General features: G+C 37.8%; 1 non-coding gene across 1 annotated transcript; it reads left to right on the top strand.

The window, feature by feature from the left end:
* Positions 1-1,313: 1,313 nt before the first annotated feature.
* Positions 1,314-1,421, top strand: LOC112724322 (small nucleolar RNA R71). Its single transcript, XR_003163490.1, has one exon. It is a non-coding gene; the product is annotated as a small nucleolar RNA R71 (small nucleolar RNA).
* The last annotated feature ends 6,771 nt before the right edge of the window (positions 1,422-8,192 follow it).

Consider the following 8,192-nt stretch of genomic DNA (forward strand, 5'->3'; position numbering starts at 1 on the left):
CTAATACATCTTCTACTTGTCCATAAGCCTGTTTTCTTGAGCTGTCTGCCATCTCTAGTGAGATTTTAGCAGCTTGCACCCCATAGATTCCCAGTTTCTCTATTACAGAGAGGGGCATGAGGTTTATTCCTGAACCAAGGTCACACAGAGCCTTAAAGATCATGGTGCCTATGGTACAAGGTATTATGAACTTTCTAGGATCCTGTCTCTTCTGAGGCAATGTCAGTTGATCCAGATCATTTAGTTCATTGATGAACAAGGGAGGTTCAACTTCCCAAGCATCAATGCCAAATAATTTGGCATTCAGCTTCATGATTGCACCAAGAAACTTGGCAGTTTGCTCTTCAGTAACATCCTCATTCTCTTCAGAAGAGGAATACTCATCAGGGCTCATGAAGGGCATAAAGAGGTTCAATGGAATCTCTATGGTCTCTAGATGAGCCTCAGAGTCCTTTGGTTCCTCAGAGGGAAGCTCCTTATTGATCACTGGATGTCCCAGGAGGTCTTCCTCCTTGGGATTCACGTCCTCTCCTCTCCTCACAGGTTCGGCCATGGCGCTTATGTCAATGGCCTTGCACTCTCCTTTTGGATTCTCTTCTGTATTGCTTGGGAGAGTACTAGGAGGGATTTCAGTGATCCTTTTACTCAGCTGGCCCACTTGTGCTTCCAGATTTCTAATGGAAGACCTTGTTTCATTCATGAAACTTACAGTGGCCTTAGATAGATCAGAGACTAGATTTGCTAAATTAGAAGCATTTTGTTCAGAGTTCTCTGTCTGTTGCTGAGTTGATGATGGGAAAGGCTTGCTATTGCTAAACCTGTTTCTTCCACCATTATTAAAGCCTTGTTGAGGCTTTTGATCCTTCCATGAGAGATTTGGATGATTTCTCCATGATGAGTTATTGGTGTTTCCATAAGGTTCACCCTAAATAAGTCACCTCTGCTATTGCAGGGTTCTCAGGATCATAAGCTTCTTCTTCATAAGAAGCCTCTTTTGTACTGTTGGATGCAGCTTGCATTCCATGCAGACTCTGAGAGATCATATTGACTTGCTGAGTCAATATTTTATTCTGAGCCAATATGGCATTCAGAGTATCAACTTCAAGAACTCCCTTCTTCATAGGCGTCCCATTACTCACAGGATTCCTTTCAGAAGTGTACATGAACTGGTTATTAGCAACCATGTCAATGAGTTCTTGAGCTTCTGCAGGCGTTTTCTTTAGGTGAATGGATTCACCTGCAGAAGTGTCCAGTGACATCTTTGATAGCTCAGATAAACCATCATAGAATATATCCAGGATGGTCCATTCTGAAAGCATGTCAGAAGGACACTTTTTGGTCAACTATTTGTATCTTTCCCAAGCTTCATAGAGGGATTCACCTTCTTTCTGTCTGAAGGTTTGAACATCAGCTCTAAGCTTGCTCAGCTTTTGAGGAGGAAAGTACTTGGCTAAGAAAGCCGTGACCAGCTTATCCCAAGAGTTCAGGCTGTCTTTGGGTTGAGAATCCAACCATAATCTAGCTCTGTCTCTTACAGCAAAAGGGAAAAGCATGAGCCTGTAGACTTCAGGATTTACTCCATTAGTCTTAACAGTATCACATATCTGCAAGAACTCAGTTAAGAACTGAAAAGGATCTTCAGATGGAAGTCCATAAAACTTGCAGTTCTGCTGCATCAGAGAAACTAATTGAGGTTTCAGCTCAAAATTGTTTGCTCCAATGGCAGGAATGGAGATGCTTCTTCCATGTAAATTGGAATTAGGTGCAGTAAAGTCACCAAGCATCTTCCTTGCATTATTATTATTTTCGGCTGCCATATCCTTTTCCTGTTCGAAAATTTCTGAAAGGGTATCTCTGGATTGTTGTAATTTAGCTTCTCTCAATTTTTTTTTCAGAGTCCTTTTAGGTTATGGATCTGCTTCAACAAGAATGTTCTTGTCCTTGCTCCTGCTCATATGACAAAGAAGAGGGCGCACAAAAATAATAATAATAATAATAATATGGGTCCTTTATACCACAGTATAGGGATCCCTTTGTGAGTGGAAGAAAAGAGGGGGAGACAAAGAATGTAATGTAATGGAAGAAACACATCTGTGAGGAGGGTTGAGATGCGAGATGAGATGTTAAGATATGAATGAATAAATAGAATAAGATGGGAGAGAGAGAATTTTCGAAAATATTTTTGAAAAAGAGTTAGTGATTTTCGAAAATGGTTTTTGAAAAATGTTAGTAATTTTCGAAAATTTTTGAAATCAAAAATAAAAAATAAAATTAATTAGTTAATTAAAAAGAAATTTTTGAAAAAGAGAGAAGATATTTTCGAAAATTAGAGAGAGAGAGTTAGTTAGGTAGTTTTGAAAAAGTTAAGAAACAAACAAAAAGTTAGTTAGTTAGTTGAAACAAATTTTGAAAAGATAAGAAGTTAGGAAGTTAGAAAAGATATTTTGAAATCAAATTTTTGAAAAAGATAAGATCAGAAGATATTTTGAAAAGATATGATAGAAATTAGTTTTTGAAAAAGATTTGATTTTTAAAAATCACAATTAATGACTTGATTCACAAGAAATCACAAGATATGATTCTAGAACTTAAAGTTTGAATCTTTCTTAACAAGCAAGTAACAAACTTCAAATTTTTGAATCAAAACATTAATTGATTATGTTATTTTCGAAAATTTGATATAAAAATAAGAAAAATATTTTTGAAAAATATTTTTAGAATTTTCGAAAATAACTAAGAATTTTGAAAAAAAAGATTTGATTTTTGAAAAAGATTTTGAAAAAGATAAGATTTTCAAATTGAAAATTTGATTTGACTCATGAGAAACAATTTGATTTTAAAAATTTTTAAAAAAGTCAACTCAAATTTTCGAATTTTGATGAGAGAAAAAGGGAAAGATATTTTTTTGATTTTTTGAATTTTTATGAAAACATGAAAATTATGCAATGCATGAAATTTTTAGATCAAAACAATGAATGCATGCAAGAATGCTATGAATGTCAAGATGAACACCAAGAACACTATGAAGAACATGATGAACTTCAAGAACATATTTTTGAAAAATTTTTAATGCAAAGAAAACATGCAAGACACCAAACTTAGAATTCTTTAATGCTTACGCACTAAGAATTCAAGAATGCATATGATAAACATGAAAAGACACAAAACAAAAAATCATCAAGATCAAACAAGAAGACTTACCAAGAACAACTTGAAGATCATGAAGAACACCATGAATGCATGAAATTTTCGAAAAATGCAAGATGCACATGCAATTGACACCAAACTTATGATATGACTCAAGACTCAAACAAGAACACAAAATATTTTTGATTTTTATGATTTTCTAAATTTTTTTTGGATTTTTATTTTATATTTTTCGAAAAATTATTTTGAAAAAGAAAAATAAGGATTCCAAAATTTTTAATATGAATTCCAGGAATCTTATGCTCTAAAGCTCTAATCAAAAGGTCAAGCATGGCTTAATAGCCAGCCAAGCTTTAGTATGTAACTCAGACATGACACGCCTGACATTCCTTACATTCAACAGCCAATTGGCTAAGAAAGATAAAGAAGCTCTTCTCTTGGGTATAAGGACTGAGACATGGCTTTACAGCCAGCCAGGCTTCAACATGCTTCATGAAACGCTAGAATTCATTCTTAAAATTTTTGAAGAAAAATATATTTTTGAAAACATTTTTTTTTCGAAAACAGGTGAGAAGATTTTTTTGAAAAATTTTGGAAAATAAAACAAAAAGAAAATTACCTAATCTGAGCAACAAGATGAACCGTCAGTTGTCCAAACTCGAACAATCCCCGGCAACGGCGCCAAAAACTTGGTGCACGAAATTGTGATCTCCAGGCTCGAACAAATCCTGGTAATGGCTCCAAAGCTTGGTGCTCTGATCTTAATTCATAGTTGTCACAACTTCGATACAACTAACCAGCAAGTGCACTGGGTCGTCCAAGTAATACCTTACGTGAGTAAGGGTCGAATCCCACGGAGATTGTTGGTATGAAGCAAGCTATGGTCACCTTGTAAATCTCAGTCAGGCAGATATAAAGTGATAATGGTGTTTTCGAATATTATATAGTAAAATAGGGATAGAGATACTTATGTAATTCATTGGTAGGAATTTCAGACAAGCGAATGGAGATACTTTTCGTTCCTCTGAACCTCTGCTTTCCTGCTATCTTCATCCAATCAGTCTTACTCCTTTCCACGGCTGGCTGTATGCAAGGGCATCACCGTTGTCAGTGGCTACATCCCCTCCTCTCAGTGAAAGATATGCTCACATGCTCTGTCACAGCACGGCCAATCATCTGTCGGTTCTCGATCATGCTGGAATAGGATTCACCCTCCTTTTGCGTCTGTCACTAACGCCCAGCACTCGCGAGTTTGAAGCTCGTCACAGTCATTCAGTCATTGAATCCTACTCGGAATACCACAGACAAGGTTTAGACTTTCCGGATTCTCTTGAATGCCGCCATCATTCTAGCTTACGCCACGAAGATTCCGGTTAGGAGATCTAAGAGATATTCATTCTAGCTTATTTCATGTAGAACGGAAGTGTTTGTCAGGCACGCGTTCATAAGGGAGAAGGATGATGAGCGTCACACATAATCATCACCTTCATCATGTTCTTGGGTGCGAATGGATATCTTAGAAGCGAAATAAGAAGAATTGAATAGAAAACAGTAGTACTTGCATTAATCTTTGAGGAACAGCAGAGCTCCACACCTTAATCTATGGAGTGTAGAAACTCTACCGTTAAAAATACATAAGTGAAGGTCCAGGCATGGCCGAGATGGCCAGCCCCCTAAAACGTGATCAAAGGATCATAAGGTAATCCCAAGATGTCTAATACAATAGTAAGAGGTCCTATTTATAATAAACTAGTCACTAGGGTTTACATGAGTAAGTATTTGATGTATAAATCCACTTCCGGGGCCCACTTGGTGTGTGTTTGGGCTGAGCTTAAGTGTTGCACGTGCAGAGGCCATTTGTGGAGTTGAACGCCAGTTTTTGTGCCAGTTTGGGCGTTCAACTCTGGTTTTGGATCTTTTTCTGGCGCTAGACGCCAGATTTGGGTAGAAAGCTGGCGTTGAACGCCAGTTTACGTCATCAATTCTTGGCCAAAGTATGGACTATTATATATTTCTGGAAAGCCCTGGATGTCTACTTTCCAACGTAATTAGAAGCGCGCCATTTCGAGTTCTGTAGCTCCAGAAAATCCACTTTGAGTGCAGGGAGGTCAGAATCCAACAGCATCAGCAGTCCTTTTTCAACCTCTGAATCTGATTTCTGCTCAAGTCCCTCAATTTCAGCCAGAAAATACCTGAAATCACAGAAAAACACACAAACTCATAGTAAAGTCCAGAAATATGAATTTAACACAAAATCTATTAAAAACATCCCTAAAAGTAACTAGATCCTACTAAAAACATACTAAAAACAATGTCAAAAAGCATATAAATTATCCGCTCATCAGGGGCATGCATCTAGAAGGTTCTTAAAATGCTCCCAGTACTCATAGAGAGTCTCCGAGTCACCTTGAACAATGCAGGAGATCTCTTTTCTCAGTCTATCTGTGACTTCAGATGGAAAGTATTTTCCAAAAATTCTCTCCTGAGCATATCCCAATTGGTAACAGTCGCTTCAGGTTGGGAGTAGTACCACTCCCTCGCCTTTCCCTCAAGAGAAAATGGGAAGGAAGTTAACAGAATAGAAGTTTCATCTACACCATTACGCATAACAGTAGAATAGGCTGTCTGGAAATCCCTAAGGTGCTTGATAGGCTCTTGAGCAGGTAAGCCTGAAACTTGGACATCAAGTTGATTAGTGCAGTCTTTAGTTCAAAATCTGCAGCCAGAGTTGGATGATGCACTTGGTACGGCTGCAGTGTAAAATCTGGGGCTCCAGCTTCCTGGAGAGTAATCCTCCTAGGTGCTGCCATGTTATTTGCACGGGAATTAACTGAATCAGTATTAAAGGAGCTTGTTTTGCCCTCAGATGGCGGTTCAGATTCGCTCTCAGATGAGACTGGTGAATCGATAACAATTACTTCACCACCCTCAGAGGCTAACCGACGTCGAGCTCGCCTAATACGTGAAAGAGTTCTTTCAATTTCAGGATCAAAAGCGGCTAAGCTCGGGTCAGGCAGTGAACGCGTCATTCAAGGAGAAAAACATATGGCTCATGGTAATAGAAATAAAAATAAAATATGCAAATAAAAAAAATATGTACACTAATTAATAATCTAGCACACTATTGCCACTCCCCAGCAACGGCACCAAAAACTGGTGCGCGGCAGAAGTTAGACCAATTAAGAGATTTTTAATAAGAGAACAGCGTTGCAAGTATAGCCCTTAACCAGCTAAAATCCGCCTCACCAATTTAAAAAGGGTGTCACAAAAATTTAGAATAAAAATACTAGGAGTATGAGTCCCAGGTCGTCTCCCAACGAGTTGCAGAAAAGGGTGCTAACTTATTAATCAGAAATTTTCGAAAGAGTTTGAGTATTGAGCAATAATCATAAAGGAAAGCCATAAAACTAAGAATTATTATTAATATAAAAAGGCCTTGACTGGGGGAATGATTAATTGGAAGTTCTATCCTTGTTGGGATCTCTTAAGTGTAGTATCAAAAAGGTTGTTGTTTTCACTTAGTTAACCCTTACTAAATAAAGGAAAGTCAAGTGATTGAGCTAATCCTTATTCGCAAATCCTAGTCCTCTCCCTTGGGAAGGTCTAGCATTAGTAAATACAGAACTAGCCAACAACTTTCAAATTAACCAACACTTAAGCCTTCCAACTCAAGTGTCTCCTTTTAATCAACCCCCATGTCAAGTTTGGGAATCTACTCCATTGACATGGATTTAATACTCAGAAAAATATAAGAAGACATAATAAATTAAATAAAATAAAATAGAGACTGAAAATTAATTAAAAGTAAAAGTAATCATCTTCACTAATAATTCATGAAAATAATCCAATTAGAATTCTAAATAAAATAAATAAGGATATGGAAGAGTAAGAGACAAAGTAAACAAACTAGAATAATGTCTTCAACGGAGGTAATGATTCTTCAGTTTCCAAAAGCAAAAGCAATAACTAGGAATGTAAAGAGAACCTAGAGGGAAAGTAATCCTCTCTCTAGATTCAGATCTAAAACTAAAAGTAATCCTAATGTATCTAAATGTGTGTTAATGCGTGTTGAGTCTTGCATGCTCCCTGGCTTTATTCTGTGTTTCTGGGGTGAAAACTGGGTCAAAACGCGGCCCGAAATCGCCCCCAGTGTATTCTGTTATTTCTGCAGATCGCGTAAGTCACGCGTACGCGTCGTCTACGCGTTCGCGTCATTCAGCTATTTTCCTTGTCACGCGTACGCGTCGTCCACGCGTTTGCGTCATTCGTGCAAACTCCAATCCATGCGATTGCGTCAGGCACGCACTCGCGTCACTGCAGATTTCTTCAACGTGCGAGGCACGCGCGCGTCAGTGTTCGCTGGCATCTCCTTGGTTTCTTGTGTTTCTTCCATTTTTTGCAAGCTTCCTCTCCATTCTTTAAGCCATTCCTGTCCTATGAAGCCTGAAACACTTAACACACGCATCACGGCATCGAATGGGATAAAGGAGAATTAAAATACACAAATAAAAGATCTCTAGGAACCAAGTTTTCAACCATAGAACTTAACTAGGAAGGAATTGTAAAATCATGCAAATCATATGAATAAGTAGGTAGAGAATTGATAAAAAGCACTCAATTAAACACAATATAAATCATAAAATAATGGTTTATCAGGCTGCCTCCCATGGAGCGCTCTTTTAGTGTCACTAGGTTGACATCTGTTCTCTGTTAGGGTAGCTGATGATTGCAGTGCCTCAGCTTATCCCTTCTTATTGTGAGCCTTTTTCTTGTGCTTTGATGAACAATCTCTATATGTTCCAGTGAGAGTATCTTGTTGACAGTGTAATAATCATCAGATTGTGGGGATGTTTTCAATTGTTGGTAGATCAGTTTCACTTTGTCTCCTTCTGAGAACTCTTTAGTTGGATTTTTTTTGTTTCTCCTTCCTTTTGGGACCTTTTTCTTGCTCTTCTTTCCTTCTTTTGGTGGCCCTTCCTTCTTGGCAGCAGGCTTTATGTCGGGAGTTTTCTTCTCAATGATCAATCTTATAGCCTCTGTTTGCA

Source organism: Arachis hypogaea, chromosome 11, assembly GCF_003086295.3.
Source record: "Arachis hypogaea cultivar Tifrunner chromosome 11, arahy.Tifrunner.gnm2.J5K5, whole genome shotgun sequence".
NCBI lineage: Eukaryota > Viridiplantae > Streptophyta > Magnoliopsida > Fabales > Fabaceae > Arachis > Arachis hypogaea.